Here is a 20,069-nt window from a genome sequence, read left to right as displayed (position 1 = left end):
CAGATTTTAATTTAAATGTGCGCAATTTTCTGATGTAGCATTGATAGAGAACAGTTTAATAACAAAAAACCCTACAAAATGCCACAATGTAAAATAACTTCTGCCTTTTGCTTTGTTTAGTTCAAAGCCAACAGGCACCAGAGGCATCCAGTCTTGCTAAAAAGTTTTGTAAATGAAAAGAACCCTTGTTAACTTTGCTGACCAGACACACCCCCTCCCCTGGGCTAGAATAGATAACTAAATGAATTTTAAAGGTAACCTTCTCTACCAAAGAAGTGCTACCTCCTGGTTGAAATTCAACCCAGTGTCTTCCCACCATGTTTTGAATATCAGCAATGTGAACAGTGAAAATGTAATGTAACCACCTGAATGAGATCAAGGCTGTAAAACCCTATAAAAGAAGGAGTTGTTGCCCAGTACAGGATTGATCCAGGCACTGCTTTATGTGGGATCGATCTTTGTCAACAAATAGAACTTTTTTATTTTACTTCTATTCTGCTGCCTCTTTGTGTGTCTCTTGCCAATTTCCTTCTGTAACAGCATATCCTGACTTTGCAGCATACTCTTGGGTAATTTTTCTCAGAATTTCCTCTTGTTTAAAACACTAAATCTTAATTTGTTGTTATATATTAACTTGCAACTTTATTTATTCAGTAACTGATTCTCCACTAATTGTGCCTTCCTTAAACAAAGGAAGAATGTGTTTCACCAAATGTATCTCTAATGCCTAAAATTGCCTTTCACACAGTATAAACTTTGTAATGGTATTGAATTTTGACTATTTCTCAACATAAGATGAGTTGATTCCAAAAATAAGCTTGCTTTTTCATAATTCCCAGTTTACTAAATGATAAAACATAAATTACTGTCGTTTTCTGTAACTTTGGTGTTTACAAAGAATACTTCAAAATAACTAGGCAACACGGTATGCAGTATGTAGGGCTCCCATTCTAAAGCCTCCTCATTTTCCAGAAAGCCATTTATCTGCAGAAAATCACAAAGAATTAAGGTAAATTCAAGAAAATTCCCCAGAAACAGAAAGGAACTTGAGGATAAGAGTTCATGTGAAATGCGTTTTGTGATATGACCTGTTACTCTATGAATAAAATATTTTACTTAAAGTAGACTTTCTTGAGTAAATTTTGCATAGTTTGATTTATCCTTATAACTAACTCCTCTATTATCTGTCAGTATTCCTATAAGAAATATCTACTACAGCAATGGCTCCTAATCCATGTTTGTAGGGATGATAGACTCCAATCAAGTATCAGTATGTACTTTTTCTTTTATTTACATTTTTTTTGTTTCTGCCTTTTCATTTAATCAGTTCACTTCAGCAAGCATGCCAAACATGTGTACAATACTTTTTACAGAATTCCTCTTTGCTGTTGGAATGAAAAGGATAACAAAATATCAGAAGAACTTCCAACTTCATCCGAATTATAAGGATTAATAATGTAGGTATCCATGTTGTGGGTAACAGGGTAGAAAGGCAAACAAGACAACATGTGATAAACACAGATAAAGGCCGTACTAATATTCAGAGAGCAACTATGTTTATAGTATCTTAACAAGATAGTTGTGTTTGAAATCATCTGATCTTTGTAGAATTGTGGTTCTGATATTTATTAGCATTCTATGGGCATGCCAAGAGCTACCTCACTGAGTTGTTTTAAGAAGTCAAGTATATAATATATATAAAGGAGTGCACATAATTCTCAAAAATATGCATCTCTTAGAGCTGATCGGTGGGAGAAAAATTCAATGTTGAGTCAAAGAACAAAGATTCATGGAGAGATATGAAATTCAATTACTCAGATAAATCTTAAATTTTTATGGGTCCTTAATTTTGGATGCTGTGTTGAAGAAAACAGACATTGTGTCTTTAAGTTTACCTCTTAATGGATGAAGACAGGCAATAAGCAAGTTTAAGAAATGCAGTTCACATGAGCAGACAGTGAACGACAATAATGAAAGCAAATGAGGCTGCCTGGTATGAGGAAGTGTAGTGTTGGGTACTCTGATCCCATGGTATGTGACGTATAGCAGACATGGAGTGAAGGAGGAAGGGAAAATGAGCAGAGGCCCTAGAAGCAATTCTGGGCCCTGACAAAGAGTTCTTGAAAGCCCAATGAGCAAAAGTATTTGATTGCCTGCACACTGTAATTGCTAAGGTTGTTTAGGAAGATAGCATAAGTAAAATTACCATTGTGGAAGAAATAAACCTGTGTCTAAGGCAGGAGATAAAGAAAAATAAGTCTGGATGAAATACACTAACATCATTTTTACAAAGTTCTCAGAATAGTGCTTTAGATTTAGCAAAGGAAATTGGATGATATAGTTATAAATTTTTCTTCAAATGAGCCTATGGACTGTCAATAGAAGGTCATCACCAATTCTAATGCCTTCTGGGGCTTGTTTCTTCATTTTGGAATTGGTTTTCTTATTGATCAAATCTCGGTAGCAAACTTTGGAAAAATCAAGTTCTTAACATTCTAAATGCATAATATTCTTTATGAAAAATCCCAATACCAGCAATTAAGCTAAGGACCTTGCACTTATGAGGCAGGAACACTACCACTGAGCTAAATTCCCAGCTTCATCATTTATATTATTTATCAGCTTTAATTGAGTTTATTGGTACATTTTAGGGATACAGTACAGTTACATTCATTGTTGGGTTCTTGTACATCTACATGACAGGTCTTGGTTCTCATTTTTTCCCCTTGTCCCTGCCCTCCCTTCACCCCCTCCTCCCCTCCCCACCTACAAACACTTTATTTCCATCTTTTCATTATCTCACATTTTTTTCTTTTCCCTTATTACCCTTCTGCTACCTATCCCACCTTCCCTACACCTTTAGCCCCTTTCTTCATATTTCACAATGTCAGTAATCTTATTAGGATTGTATGTATTATTAAAGTTTATTCAGAGCAGAAAAACTATTCAGTATTTACATGTGTGTGACTTATTTATTTCACTTAGGAGTATATCTTCAATATGTATCCATTTTCCTATGAATGAATCTATTTTCTCATTCTTTATGGCTGAGTAATATTCCATTTAATAGAAAAACCACATCTTCTTTATCCAGTTTCCAACGGATGGGCAAATGGGCTGTTTCCAAGTTTTAGCTATTACAAACTGCGCTGCTATAAACATGGGTGCCATACATCAGTGTCATGTGATTCTTTTAGTTCTTTTGGAAAAGTACCCAGCAGAGGGATGGCTGGATCAAATGGAACCTCCAGTTCAAGCTCTTTCAGGTATGTCCGTATTGATTTCCACAGTGGTTGCACCAGTCTGCCCTTCCACCAACAATGGAGACGGGTTCCTTTCTCCCCACAACCCCGCCAACATTTGTTACTGTGTGATTTCTTGATAGCAGCCATTCTTTGTGGGGTGAGGTGGAATCTCAGTGTGGTTTTCATCTGCATCTCTCAAATGACCAGTGATGTGGAGCATTTTTTCATATATTTACTTGTTGCTTTTACTTCTTTGTCTGAGAAATGTTTGTTCATTTCAGATGCCCATTTTTGAATTAGGTCTTTATATTTGGGGGGCTAATTAAGTTCTTTATATATTCTAGATATAGTCCTTTGAGGAGCAGCTTGTAAAAATTTTTTCCCACATTGTAGGTTGTCTCTTAGTTCTGTTGATGGTTTCTTTTGCAGTACAGAAGGTTTTTAATAAGATAAGATCCCAGTTGTTGATTCTTTCTGCTAGTTCCCATGCTACTGAGGATTTGTTCATAAAGTCTTTTCCTATGCCAGTGTCTTCCAGAGTTCTGCCTAACTTATCTTCCAGCAAGTTTAGTGTTTCTGTTTTAATATTTAGATCTTTAATCCACTTGGATTTTAATTTAGTGCATGGTGAAAGATAAGGATCCAGTTTTAATCTGTGGCAGGTTGAAATCGTTTTTCCAACACCATTTATTAAAGAGGCTATCCTTCCTCCACAAGGATGGTCAGCTTCTTTGTCAATAATGAAGTAGCTGAGTACATCTGGATTTGTTTTTGTGTCTTCTAATCTGTTCCACTGATCCTCAGGCCTGTTTCTTTGCAGGTACCATGCTGTTTTTATCACAGTGGCTTTGTAGTTTAGTTTCAAATTGGGAATTGTTATACCCGCTGCCATGTGTCTGTTGCCTAGGACAGCTTTTGCTATTCTAGGTCTCTTATGGTTCCAGATGAATTTTTGGATTCTTTTTTCTAGTTCTGTGATATATAGTGTTGGAATTTCATTTGCCATTGCGTTGAATCTGTATAGCAGTTTTGGTAGTATGGCCATTTTCACCATGTTGGTTCTTCCTACGCAGGAGCAGGGGATATCTTTCCATTTTTTTTTATATCCTCTTCAATTTGTTTTTTCAGAGTGCTATAGTTTTCAGTGTAGAGATCTTTTGCTTCTTTTGTTAGATTGATTCCTAGATACTTCATTTTTTTGGATGCTACTGTGAATGGAATTGTTTTCCTAATTTCTCTCTCAGTGAGTCTGTTGCTTGTGTACAAGAAGGCTATTGATTGTTGGGTGTTCACCTTGTATCCAGCTACTCTACTGAATCTATCAATTAAGTCTAGAAGTCTCTTGGTGGAGTTTTTTCGGTCTTCAATGTAGAGTATCATATCATCAGCAAATAATGACAGTTTAACTTCTTCCTTTCCTATCTTTATTGCTTTAATTTCTCTCTCTTGTCTAATTGTTGGGGCTAATGTTTCCAGAACTATATCAAAGAGGAGTAGTGATAGTGGACATCCTTGTCTTGTTCCTGATTTTAAGGTGAAGGTTTTCAGTTTTTGGTCATTTAATATGATGTTGGCTGTTGGTTTTTCATAGATAGCCTTTATTCAATTGAGATATAGATCAGCTATTCCAATTTTTTGCAGGGTTTTTATCATGAATGGGTGTTGAATTTTGTCAAATGCTTTTTCTGCATCTATTGAGAGGATCATATGGTTTTTGTCCTTGACTTTGTTAATATCATGTATTACATTTATTGACTTATGTATGTTGAAGCATCCTTGCATCCCTGGAATAAATCTGACTTAGTCAGGATGTGTGATCTTCTTGATAATCCTCTGTATTCTGTTTGCTAGTATCTTATTAAGGATTTTTGCATCTATATTCATTAAGGAGATTGGGCTGAAGTTCTCTTTTTAAGTTGCTTCTTTCCTTGGTTTGGAAATCAAAGTGATACTTGCTTCCAGGAATGAATTTGGAAGTATAGCTTCCCTTTCAATTTCATTGAAAAGTTTGAAGAGAAATGGCAGTAGTTCTTTTCTAAATGTCTTGTAAAATTCAGCTGTGAATCCGTCAGAGTCTGGGCTTTTCTTTGTTGGTAAGTTTTAATTACATTTTCAATTTCACTGACTGTAATTGGGGTGTTTAAAATGCTTTTATCTTCTTTGTTCAACTTGGTAATTCATAAGTATCTAAAAATCTGTCCATTTCTTCTGTGTTTTCCATTTTATTGGAGTACAGTTTCTCAAAGTAGGTATTCATGATCCTGTGGATTTCTATTGGATCTGTTGTGACTTCACCTTTTTCATTTTGGATTGCATGGATCTGAGCCTTTTCTTTCCTTTTTTGATAAGATTAGCTAAGGGTTTATCAATTTTATTTATTCCTTCAAAAAACCAACTCTTTGTTTCATTTATTTTTTGTGTCATTTTCTCAGTTTCCATTGCATTGATTTCTGCTCACATCTTTACAATTTCCTCCCTTGTTCGAGCTTTCATTTTTCTTGTTCTTGTTTTTCTAGGAATCTAAAATTCATCATTAGGTTATTTATTTGAGCTCGCTCTGTTTTCCTACTGTGGGCAGTCAATGCTATGAATTTTCCCCATAGAATTGCTTTCATTGTGTCCCATAGATTCCTGCATGTTGTATTGGCATTTTCATTTATTTGTAAAAACTATCTAATTTCTTCTTTAACTTCCTCTGTAATCCATTGATTGTTCAGGAGAGTGTTGTTCAGTTTCCATGTGCTTGTGAAGTTCCTACAGTTTCTTGTGCTATTGATCTCCAGTTTGATTTCACTATGATCTGATAATATACAGGGAATGACTTCACTTCTTTTGCATTTATTCAGACCTGTTCTTTGAGCCAATATGTGGTCTATCTTGGAGAATGATCCATGTGCACCCGAAAAGAAGGTATATTCTTATTGTGTGGGATGGAATACTCTGTAGACATTTATTAAGTCCATTTGTTCCAAAGCTGCTTCAGTTCTACTATTTCATTGTTGATTTTCTGCCTAGATGATCTGTCAATTTGTAATAATGGGGTATTTAAATCCCCCACTAAAATTGTATTAGTGCTTATTTGGTTTTTCATGTTAGTTAATATTTGTTTTATATAGTTGGGGGCATTTATATTTGGTGCATATATGTTTATGATTGTCATCTCTTCCTCTTGAATTGTTCCCTTTACAAGGATGTGGTGGCCTTCTTTGTCTCTCTTAATAAGTTTTGGTTTGAAATTTACTTTGTCTGCAAATAAGGTTGCTACTCCTGCTTTTTTCTGGGCTCCTGACGCATGGAGAATTGTTTTCCATCCTTTCACTTTCAGTCTATGGGCTTCCTTTTGCACTAGGTGTGTTTCTTGTGTACAATATATTGTTGGATTTTGCTTCTTAATCCATTCTGCCATTCTATTTCTCTTTAATTGGTGAATGGAGGCCATTAACATTGATGGTTATAACTGATATGTTCTGACTTATTATTGTCATGTATTTGTCATTTTGTTGACTCTTTTTACTTTTTCTCCCTCTCTTTTTAGTTTCTTGCCTTGTCTATTTGGTTCGGTCTTTTGGGCCTTGTGGTATTGTGACCTTCATTGTCCTTTTCTAGGATATTGTTTAGAATTCCTTGTAGTGCTGGTTTGGTGTTCATGAAGTTTCTCAGGTGTTCTTTGTTGTGGAAGTATCTTATTCCTCCATCTATTTTGAAAGAGAATTTTGCAGGATACATCAGTCTAGGTTGGAGGTAGCTTTCTTTTAGGACTTGAAATACCTCACTCCAGGCTCTCCTTCACCTAAGGGTTTGTGTTGAAAAGTCTGCTGTGATTCTAATGTGCTTTCCTTTGCATGTGATTTGTTTCTTTTCTCTTACTCCTTGTAGTATTTTGTTCTTCTGTTGGATTTCTGGGATCTTGATTCTTATATGTCTAGGTGTAGATTTTTTTTTTATAGTGGCTAGTTGGAGTTCTATATGACTCACTTATCTGTATGTGTAATTCTTCCCTTCTGTTTGGGAAGTTTTCTGTCTTTAATTCTGCGAAGAGCTTTTTTAAGTCATTTGTGTTTTCTCCTGCTATTTCATGGATTCCTATCAGTCTTATGTTATTTTTCTTTGCATCATCTAACAGTTGTTGGATCGATTTCTCATGATCCCTTACTGTTTTTGAGAGACTTCTTTTTTCACTATCACTGACTGCAATCCTATCTTCTATATCTGAAATTCTATCTTCCCAATCTTTTATTCTGTTGCGTACACTTTCAATAGAGTGTTTAATCTCCTGGATATCTGTTTGAATCTGTTTTATGGATTCCATTTCTTTCTTCTGTTGGGCGTTCATTGTTTCCTCTTTCTTATGCTGAGTCTTCATGGCTTTTATCATGATCTTGAGCTCATCTATTTTTTTGTCAGTTTCTGTTCTAGAATCTCAAATCATGACTTTCGTTTTGCTCATCATCTCTATGGTTAACTGAGAAATTATTTCTGATTTGAATTTTTCTAGAGCCTCATTGATCTGTTTTGTTACCTCCTGTGCCATGGGTCCAGGGTGTCCTGCCTGTTCACTATTGGACTTTTCATCCTCATTTGCCCTACTGTTTGCCATTGGTGGACTGGAAATCTGTCTTTGTGTCTTGCTTAAGTGTTTTCTCATTTGTATTTTTGTTGTTGGGTTGTCCTTGGTTTAATTTCTGAGCTATTACTTAAATCTTCCTGATATAGTTGCATTTTAGCTTTTGAGTCTCTAATGACTCATAGACATCCTCATTTTCATAATACCTTCCTTACTGGATCTGGTGGTGCGTAGTTGGGGAGGTCACAGACCCACCGGTTGGGCCTGAGCAGGTGGCAGGGAATACCTCCGGGGCCTTCATTTACTGGATCTGGTGGCATGCAGTTGGGGAGGTCACGGACCCACCAGGTGGGCCTGAGCAGGCAGCTGGAGAGACCTCCATGATTTATATTTTTAAACAGAGTGTTTTTAATTATTTATTTTACTCATGAAGAGCTAATAGAGTTTTTCCTCTTATTTATTTCCTTACATTTTTCCGGTCTGAGGCAGGTTCTGCAGTTTACATATCTGCAAGTAAAGACACAGAGCATAAAAATGTAACTGAAGGACAATATACTCTTCTATCATAGTGAGTAAATATTATATAAGTAACAAGTGGAAGTTTTTATCCAAAATTGTAGCATTCCTTTTCCCTGCTCCCTTTTGATCAGTTTGTCAGAAAAAACAAAACTTTAAGCCAGGTGTGGTGGCTTATACCTGTAATCCCAGCACTTGGGAGGCTGAGGCAGGAGGATCACTGTGAGTTCAAGACCAGCCTGGACTACATAGTGAGTTCCAGATGAGTTGCAATTACATAGTGAGACCCTGTCACAAAAAACTAAAAACAAAAAACAAAAACAAAAAACAAAAAAACAACAAAAAAAAACCAAAAAACTTTTGAACTTTCTAAATTATGAGTACTTTTGGTTTATGCCCTTGCATTACCCTATAATGTATTTATTCTTTTTTATCCCAGTGAAGTGTCATCAAACTTCCCCGTTCTACCTATTTCCATATTATGCTTGGCTATCTGTGGATTTGTAGACAAGATAATTACCATCTTGAGTCTCTGTTTCCTCTATGTTTGTGAAACATAATGAATAATTGCTATGCACAGTGTCCATTACAGAATAGGTACTTGATAAGTGTAGATGCCCTTTTGTAGGTTTAGAAAAAGTCTGCTTCAGAGTCACTTTTCAGTACATCTTACATGCTAATGAAAGATGCTGGAGGAAACAGATCCTTCTGACCCTAATCTAGAGGCACTTTTGGCCATCAGTTATCTGTTCCTTACCAAACTACTTGCCAGGTTAAATGCTTATTTCGCTGACTACCTGAATGATACCATCAGTCTCTATTTTACCTCTAGAATTGCCATCAGTGTCTGATCCTCACATAGCAACTATTAACATAAGGATTTCTGTACCTGGGAATTTGTGCACAGTGTTTAATGTTGACCCGAAGGTCAACCAACCTGACTGGGAATCTAGAGTGTACATTATCGTTATACTAATGTAATTTATTATTGTACCTTTTGTGTAAAACTGGGCAAAATTTGTGCAAGTTCTTTAATCTTTTATAACTTTAGCTGCTTTATTTGAAAATTATAGATGGCAAGCAAAAGCATAAAGATTAATGTGAAGATTTAATTAAGGAAAACATATTAGGTACCTAACAAAGCTAAAAAGTCAAGTAATAATGGCAATATGCAACAGAAAAAGGGAGGGAGGGACATGGGGGCGATAGGGAAGAATTCAACCTTATTACAGACCCAAACATTGCTCAAAATGGTAATGTTAGGAAATTCTGACCTGGACAGAATAAGAAACTTATCAGCAACTTTACATGCATTAGGAAACATTAGGAAAGGAGTTAAATTACGGCTATAATAATGAAATCCATGTTATTTTAGCCAAGTGCACATGGTGTATGATTGTAAAACACTGTAAGTGACAAAATGTTGCCCAGAAAAATAAAAAGAAAATGAAAGAAATTGGAATTTCCATTCATTTAACTAAGATACATTGGAATATCATTCTCCATTCTCTCCATTTTGGGATGCTTCCGTCTTCAATTTATACTGCTATGAACATATTCTATTCAATGGAGTCTTTACTGCAGGGAAAAGGACATGAAACTCTACTTTGAAAAGATGAAAGTCGATGGGATCTAAAACAGGAAAAACATTACAAAACAAAGTGTGCTAATGCAGTGTAACACCGTGAATCATGAAAAGCGAAATTGTCTACTCTTAGCATTGTCATTCATCACACTGCTAAAGCAGCACTGCAGTCTCAAAGGAGAAGGTGAGGGGCTGAGAAGCAAGAAGTGACATAAAATGATTAGTTCTGCTCTAGAGACACAGGATGCTGGCTGCTGAGGACACAGTCAGGCATCTTGGCTGTGAATTTGTTTGCGAATGTGTCTGCGATTTGCACCATAAGGTAAAATGAAGAGAACATGAGAGCACACTTAGGACTGCATGTGGCAGAGAAAAAATCAGCAGGATATATGTGGGTTTGGGTGTTATTTTCTTCCTTTATTGAGTTTGCAGACTTTTCCTCCTCCTCTTCTTCCATTCACATTTCCACATGAGTTCCTGTTTATGTTAACTCCACTACTAAAAACAAACAGCACATTTACTGTGAGTCAGAGGTCTCAATGTCCATTTTCTCCACGGCCTGACCAGATTATGGCACTGTGGTCAGAATGCTGGAGGCAGACTTGCTACATGTAAATCTCAGCTTTGCCCAAAGTAATAACATTACTTTGCTTCAACTTCCTTATTTGCTAAAAAGAAAAAAAATGTTTAGGATGACAGAAATACACATAGGGCTATGAACTATAGCACAAGCTACTTAGTTGTGCAGAGACAGCATGAAAATAGGTAGAGACAGCACCTAAAGTAATAGGGCTGTGTTCCAGTACAACTTTATTTATAAAAGATGAAATGGTTTGTCAACTTTCAGTTTATATCACAGAAACTTTTATTGGAAAGTAAATTTAGATACCACTAGTGTGACACTCTCATTGCATATGTAGTACAAAATTAAAGTGCAGAAGAAGATATTCCTTGTCTGTCCCCTAGCTGTGGCCCAAAACCATGCAGCTACTTATAAAAAACAACAGAAACCAGTCAGTTATGTTCATACATAGTCATGATAATATTCTCAATCTGTAGAGTCTCAGCAAAAGTTTCTTCAATTATCCATCTGAGTTTTTCTATTGCTGTTAAACTCAGTCCTTTGAAAGCAGACCTTAGAGTGAGAGTCTTGCAAACAATGAGTCACGGTAGAAATAAGACAGAAAAGGAAGAAACGAAACAAGGTTGAGACTGCAAGCAAAGCTATGCGAAGGGTAGACCAGAGGCAGATCCCATAGAGAAACTCAGCAATAGAAGTTGGAGAAGAATAGTCTCATTATTCACCACCCACGTGATTGGTTAATTGGTGTCCATTAACATTGTCTATGATAACATTGTCTTCCACATGCTCTTACTAACAGAGGAAAATACATAAATTAACCTATCTGAAGGTAAAAACCAGGATTTCCTTCTGCAATGCAGATATCCCTGTGAAGTTTATTGTTTGACAGATAAAAATATTTATGAATTATCTTAATGTATCAATGCTTACTTTTAGATTTTTACATATCCATTTGTTCAATTCCCTATACGCAAAAGTCATTTGAACTGCTACCTGATATTTTAGTCTTAAAATTTTAGATTTTTAAAAATATTCATTCTCCCAGGGATGAAAAGGACCCCAATTATAGTCAAAATAGCATTTTAATTGTTTTCTTTTTGCGTGTCCAGTTTGTTCTTCCACCTCCAGATGGAAAAATGGAAGGGAGCAGCCAGCTTCTTGTGCATCACATCTGTACAGTTTTTAAGAAAAAATTAAAATAATCAAATCAGCATCCTCTTTATTGTTCAGATTTCTTCTATAATTTCTTAAGTGCTTTCCCCATCTAATTTTAAAAGAATCTATGATCTAAGCTTCCTTGTTCCAGTCAATGCAACTTTACACTACGATTAAAACCTTTTGTCCTTGCCAGAACTTCCAAATACTCAGTGCTCTTTGAATATGAGGATGATGAAAAAGACTCTGAAAATACTAGTGTTATTTACATATAAGAAGTGTTTTGCTTGTTTGTGTTCTTATTAAACCTTTTATTGTATTTTTCTGTATTGTATTGTATGGTAGTAGCATGTTTTTTTGTTTCTAATATCTATTGCTCCTTGAAATATGGCTCACATTTACATTTGTCTGATTGCTTTTTTGTGTTCCTGCAGAGTTGAGTAGTGTACAAAGCCTGAAATATTTACTGTAATAAAAGTGTGATGATCACTGATCAAAATGATACAGCAACTACTATGTGACTGGTGGCTGATAGAAGGAGGGTTGGGTATTAGGAACACTACATCTGTCCACACAATTTGAAATCCTCCAGTTTTCTACAACTTGACTGACCATGTAGCAGTTCATTTTTAGCCAGACACTACATTTATGCAGGAACTCATCTCAAATCTTCCCATCACCCACTAATAACAGCAACGATATCCATCCTTCATGGTCTATTATGACTAGAACAATTTTAGTAACTGTTTTTCCATTTACTCCCAATCAACTCCGACATTTTTTCTTACAAATTACATGAATATGCTCTTCTTATTTTATCTTTTATCATAACATTGATATCCTGTTGCTTTTAATGATCATGGTTCCTCTTCTTCTACATTTAAGCTCCTTGAAGGAAGGAAAATGTTTAATTTATTTTTTTATTCCATTGTGGACATTTCCTCATAGATTGAGTTGTGGAATTAGATTTTGACACTCTATCTCAGAAAGATGATTTTATTGTTTGATAATATTCAGGTTCATCCCCATCTTGTGTCTATTGATCATCCACACTCATGATTTCTGATAATCACAGGAATTTAAGAGAAGACTTGTTTCCGTGGAAACTAGAAGAATTTCTCTTAGAACTTTGTCTGGTTGTTCCTACCTAAACTGACTTAATCAAAGATTCCTAAATGTTTGCATACCACCTACACTGTTTTTCTCAAATCCAAGTACCACTTGCTATTAGTTTATATATTTGCCTTAAATTTACTCATCTTTAACTTACATTCCTTGTGTTGAGTTGGTACATATATTTAAAGGTAGATGGTATTCAGAGAATTCTAGTATTATTGGCTATAAATTACAAGTAACTAATATGATTAAAAAAATCTGAAGACTTAACTACTTCAGTCAAAATGGGCAAATAAGTGTTAACAAATGTTGATGGTATCTTGACACCAAAATGATATTTTCTTCGTGACTTAATCAGAATGGATTGGAGATTGAGGCAATTTTCTATTTTGTTTCAATTAAACGAATGTCTATGTAATATCCAAATCATCTCTTAAAATCATCCATGGTCAATATTCTGCATAAAGCACATGGTGAAAGATACTAAGTGATTAATTCCAAAAGCGAATCACTTAATTTTAAATTCCCACAAAAGAAATTATCTTTTAAAATATATACTTTGGTAAAAATTCATTGTTGGGTTTTCTTGTCTAAAACTATCTTCTAGAACAATGATTTTGCTTTACACCCCCACACACTACCCACCAGTAGTAATATATCTGCTCGTTGCTCTTAGTCATTTTTTTGAACCTAAAACAAAATTTTTCTTCTCAAGAACTAGAAATGAAGCATGTCATCATGCAGTTTCTATTATGAGAGAACTGTGGTAAAACAAACAGAAAAAATAGTGTTTATTTTCACCAACTCATTAGGTTTCCAATTCAAGAAAATATTCAGTCTGGCAGACTTTGACTGATTATTCTTCCTCTTTTCTGAAGAGAATTTTCTCTTAATCATAAAATCTTTTACGCTTTCAGAGTACTGTGAAATGCAAATAATAATAGAATATACCTCATAGTATTTTATAAGAATTAAATGAAGTGTAAAGATTCTAAAACATAATTATCAACAAAGATCATTTAGTATCTTATAGTTAAATGTTAAATACATAGAAATACTTTTATAATTAAGAAAAAGCTATATGTTAAGAAAATTAAGAAACTATGCTCTGAATACTAGTGCTGGATAAAGTTTATATAAATACCTATAGGACAAAAAAGTTATTTGTGAATTCATTGATTTCAAAGTCATCTATTCAGTAAACATTGATAATACAGAACTGTAGTTAATGTAATTATTTAATGCTAACATTACAATATTTTTCACTACCAGTTCTCAGTTTCTCAAATATCAGTTATTCGGAATTTTTTATCCTGAACTATTCTCTTAACATTTTTGTATATATTCCTGCATTAATTTATCTATGTTTATTCAGTTGCATCATGACTATTTTCAGTTTTCAGAGTGATTGTGACTGTGTGAATTTATAAAATGTAAGTAGCAATCTCATTTGACACGAACATGACAATCTCTGATGTCCTAGATTGGTGTATTCATTTATCCATCCTGACTAGACAGTTCTAAGATACTTCGTGTAAGACAAATATGATGTTTGGGTCCCTGTGTCACAATGGCTTTATCAGAAAGATATGTTTTATGATACCTATTCTATACACAACACATTTGTGGCTCTTACCTGAACAGCATCCGTTTCTCTGGTCTCTGGTAAGGGAACGTTAATGATCTTTTTTGGGGTAATCACACAGAGTACGCATAGTTCAGATGTAGTTTACTGGTGCTTCCATGCTAAAGGTAAGCATAAACCCAGCAATAAAGAGACAGGGGGAAGATAGGACCACGACACAAGACCCACAGAGTATGTTAATTTCTAAATTGGAAATTACAAAGTTGTTAATCCTCTCAGGGTTGTCAAACTCGAACAGCTAATGGTCATCTTTTGAAGCCATCCTGTGTAAAAATGAAGCCAAATTTCAAAGAACAGAATTGGGAGCTGAAATAGCTCAAACTCCCGAGTCTACCTGTAATCAAAGCAGAGCACTCCTGACCCTTTCAGTTACATGATCAAAGTTTCACCTGGCTTACGTGGTTTGTATTTGGTTTCTCTCATAGCATGAAGAGTACTGAGTAATATACTGAACAGAGGCCTGCAAGAATTAAATGAGTAGTGAATTGTTGGTGTTTGTCACAAAGCGAGGAACAAGTTACTAGTAAGCAAAGAATTTACGATGGATAGTAAGTGCAATTCTCTTACTTTAATGAAAGTAAAGTAAATGCCCCAAGCTTAGGGAATATTAAAAACAAGAGTATAATAAAAAAGGGTGAGTTTTTTGCTTGTAGAATTAACAATGAAGATCTTTCCAAATAGGATATAAGCGGGGGAAACAAAAAGATACCTCAATTGGCTTTAGATGCATAGAAGTAGAAAAGAATTAATTTTCCCAAGACTGGAGAGTCTTGGGGCTTTATAAGGGCATCATATGCCCTGATTCCCTAATCTTGGAAGCACTTTAACATATACTGTAATGCATATGAAGTGCATCTTTCCAAATTAAGTTTAATTTTGCATAACTATAGGAATAGCATTATGTTACTCAATTAAACATTCGTTAGTTTCACATTGCAGTTTTCTTTAAAGCCAATATGTACATTTTCCAGAATCTCAACTTGTTGGTCAGCCCTCAAAAGGTTTATTCACCTTAGGCTCACTGGCTATGGTGTCTCCATGGATGAATAGTTTTACTAAAGGAGGTTCAAGAAAGGCTTCAGACAAGGGTGACCTACACTCTAGAAAAATCCACATGAGAAGTTGGAGTATTTATCTTTGGACATCTCCCCATGACCATCTTAAGAAGTTAATCTGAGGGGAAACTTGGGGAATTATTGCACAGGCAGGCCCTTTAATTCACTAGTGTTAGCTGTGGATCTGCGCCTGAATTGATAAGATACATCCCTTCTCCCACATGAGGCTTTGCGAAGTGGTTAGCTTAACAGACTTTTTTCTTTCCCATTTCATGTTTTTCTAGCATAGGGGATATAGTGTTTTATTACTGCTGAGACTCTATGTGAAGATAATTAGCATCCCTGTGGTGTCAGAGTCTAGGTAATTTCCTAATAGAACAATTTTACCTCCGTTTCAAGCATCACTAATCTCATTTTTTACTTTGAGGCGCACTTTCTTTCTATAGTCTTGGAGATCGATTAATCTAGGTAGTGCTAAAAGGTATATTCATTGTCCAGTAACTCTGGTCTCAGAATTTCCTGCTGGTCACGTGGTTGCTACAGTACAGAGATTTTCTGCCTGGACTAAGATTTGTTGCTGTTATATTAACTCAGTGGGTGAGAAAAGCTGAGAAATTTAGAATAGACTAATCCACAGGAGTTTCATTTGCAGAGTCACATAGTTATCCGGAAGAGCCTGAGCCCTACAATATTTTCTCATAAACTATGTGATCTCAGAGACACTTAATATCTGTTTTTGCTTCCTCATGAATAGAATTGGGGTAAAATAATTTATTTTTACAGGAATATTATGAGGATTACATATATTTATATAAATCATTTGGAACAGTGACATAATAAACATTTTATTACTAATTCTACCAATACTTTCAGATAATAATTTAAGTTATTCTGTCTCGGAAGGCTTACCATGGACCATAGTTTTATGGAAACTCAGATTTACTGTTAATATAAGCCGGGGAAGGAGACACAGGACTCAGTCAATGTGGAATCCACTTGTTTAACTCTACAGGGTAAAAAGTCTCCATGAGCAATAGGCTCCTAATAAGGAATTTATGATAATTAGGACAAAATTTTTTTCCAGTGTCTCTGGAGGTAAGGTTTGCAAGAAAAATAAAGGGTAATTTTGACTAGCATAAAATTATATGATAAAATTTAAACTACTTTAGAGATATCTTGCAGTACATTAAAACTACAAATGCATTCACACTGAAGATATATGGCAAAGTTGTTTAAAAATCATTTTTATTTTTATGTTACAGTAGACCTGGGATGCATATAGTTTACAACACTTTATTAGGAGGCAGCAAATTTGTAGTACTCTACTTACTGAGACTTAAGAGCATACAGCTGTACTGTGCTTTCTTTCTACATGTTATTTCTGAAGTTTTCATTGAAAAAATCTCAATCAATATGCAAAGCAAAGAGTGGCATTATTCATTTTTGAAGTAATGAAAGATGTTTAAATGATTCAGTGAAACAGGTGCCCCACATTCCATGAGGTCTGTGTGGACCTTTGTCAATAGCAGGTCAGGAGGGACAGTTTGGAGGTGGGAACACACTGCATACTTGTTGAACAAGAGCTGACAGACTATTAGAATAACTTGTTAATAACTCCTCCTGAAAAAAAATAACAAAAAACAACTCTGAATCATGTAGGTATCCACAGAGAGAATCAGGATAGCAGAGAGACAGAGTGGCTTATCTTTTGGCATTTATGCCACTAATTTGGTATCTATTCAAAAATTTTAAAGCTTTTTAAAAGATTTAATACAGGCGACTGATCCTTGTAGACCTGAACATTCTTATTACTTGGCTTTCATAACACTGCAATAGTTCTTCTCGTTGGGGTCATCCTAATTTGACACTTCGGATGACTTCAAAAGACCTGAACTATTACTTGGCTTTCATAACACTGCAATAGTTCTTCTCGTTGGGGTCATCCTAATTTGACACTTCGGATGACTTCAACTGTCTTTTACCAGAAGTTTCTTTTATAGATCCTCCACTCTTTAGGGTCATAAAATATATACACATTTAATCAAACACACAGGGCTTTATGATGTTATATAATGGGATACAGTAATAAAGAAAGAAGAATCACATTTTAAAAACTATTTCCATGGAGGAAGAATATAGGTAAAGACATAAAGTAAGCAAAGGAAATACCGTGTCAGGATGGAAAGGACATTCCTTTGGCCCTGGGCCAGCCCTCAGTGCTGAGCTTCACATGCATGTAGCAAAATGTCAGGGTGCCTTGCATTCCCAGTGGGTAGTGAACATGACCACACTCATGTATCATCTCCATCAACTACGCTACCCCCACCACTGAGCTGCTCAAACCAGAAATGTCTGAGTCATCCTTGAATCCTTTTCAAACCCCTTCTGCACAATCCATCTGTCACTAAGGTTAGCTAGCTCTCCCATACTACTGTCGTCACTTTGCTTGACTGACTCTACGATAATTCAGAACAACTCCACCGCTCCCTTGGAGTTTTGCCTGCTGACAGATCCCTTGCAGACAGAACTATCTTCCTCTGGTCCGACTGTAACTTGTCTGTCACACTTCTGCTTCTACCCATCTTAGTCCCCAAGAGCCCTGCAGTGCTATTCTCCTGACATCAATCCATTCTCTCCCTCTGCCCTTCCAGTCTTACTGCTCTTCTTTAATTCTTTATACCATCTTCTGTCAGCCCAGGATGTTTACTGATTTAAAATGCCTGGAACACTTTTTTCCCCAACTCTATCAGGTTACCTGATCCTTCACATTCCAAATGAGGCATGTTTTCTTCAGGACAGTTTCACCTACATGGTCAGACTGAGTTACCTGCACCAGTTATAGATTCCAAGTCTCCTATTTTAAAAAAATTCATACGTTCTAATCTGCAATTGCATCCATCATAGCTTTCCCCCAAAGTAGATGTAAATTCCGAAAAGACAAGGATACTTGTCTGCCTCTTCACCATGTCACCTCTAGTGCTTGTCAAAAATGTTTGGCAGAGAGAAGGTGCTCAGTCTATATACAGATGAAATAATGCATGCACATTGTACAAGAGACACACCACAGATGGCTGATGGCTGTTTTGCCTTTGCTTGTGTGCTACATAATCAGAGATGGCTCCATCTCCTAAGAGTGCTTACACTTTGCCTATTTGTTTCACATGGGGATCTTGGAAGATATTCTCCAGCAAGTGATCCTTCTCCAAGTTTCCACATGATTGTTCCAATTTTTGCATCCTCCCAGGCAGGCCTATCAGCAAAATTTTACTCAGACATCCAGAGATGATTTGGCTATACAATAAAGACCCATTTTTAGGCACAACTCCGTTTCAGATTTTTTTTTATACAGAAGGAATGTAAGTTACAGCTACTAGTAAGAGATATCCTTGAAATGTTACTGCATAGAAAGAGAAGCCCACATTTTTTCATCTTTTCTCATTTTAATTGCGGGTTGGATCTTTAAAAATCTTTCAAATTTGCCTTTTGTTTTTGGAATGTGTACTTCTTTATTCTTAGCTAACCTTAAAATAATTGTATCAAATTCACATCTATTTAGTCTTTACACATGAATACCATAAAACCTGTTTACTTTTCCATCCATTCACTTAAAGATTGCTAATGTGTTATTCATGTACCAAATGCTAAGCATGCTGCCACATTCCACAACAATCTCCTGGAAAAGTACTATTTTTCCCCCCAAAAAAGAAAACTGATACCTATAGTAAAGTAGTTCAATGACTTGCCCAGGTGAAAGTTATCAAGTATTTGAGCTGGGCTTTGGATGCAAATACTTACTTCCAGTTTCTTTAGGCTCTTTATTTGTCCTATGCTGTTTTCCTTGCGGAGATGCAAGTAATTTTTACTTAACTCTGACTGCCTGTCCCCTAATGTTCTGTGCATAGTGGGTCTGCAATATACACTTTCTGTAATCACTGAGTCTTTGCTATTATTCTCGATAAAGTGGGAGTATTTGTAGTCTGCTGTGCTTACAGAATTTTGTTCTATCCACCCAATCTAACTGGGGCTAAGTAGATGGAGATGATGGTGCAGAAAATAAAGTGTAGGTAACCCAAGGAAGGAAAACCGACTAGATACCTAGGGCTTCATCGTTTGTGAATTCTACTTTGTGAGTTCTCTGGGTATGCCGCCTCCCGCTCATAGTGTAACCCCCCCTCCCCTTCATCGTAGTCAGCTGGTGTAAAAGCTTCTGGAAGTATCTAAGGGTAGACAAAGAGAGAAGTAGCAGTTTTCTTTGGCCACAGGTCTGCAACTGTCAGCCCTCCGTGAGCACCGATGGTGTACACAGACTCTGGACACCCCTGTGCCCCGTGTTCCTCTGTGGATGAGCTCCTATGAGCGCCAAGCCTGGAAGGGCCCCCACGTACAGACGTGCGCTGTCTAGGGAGCTGTTTACCGGTCTCTAACCTGGAATCTTCCTTAGCGAAAGCGCACCGCTCTCCCTGTTGGTCTTCCATCCTAGGCAGGAGTCGGATTCCCACTCCCCACCCTCCCGCCTCCACACTGGCCTTGGAACCCTCTCCCTAAACAGCCCCCCAAAGCTCCTCTGACAGAGGCAGGGGAGGAGAGGTGGTCGGGACGTCGGGG

Source organism: Fukomys damarensis, unplaced genomic scaffold (genome assembly GCF_012274545.1).
Source record: "Fukomys damarensis isolate Sample0158 unplaced genomic scaffold, DMR_v1.0_HiC HiC_scaffold_9, whole genome shotgun sequence".
Taxonomy (NCBI): Eukaryota; Metazoa; Chordata; class Mammalia; order Rodentia; family Bathyergidae; genus Fukomys; species Fukomys damarensis.
The sequence above is the reverse complement of the archived record's forward strand: the minus strand, read 5'-3'. Positions refer to the sequence as shown.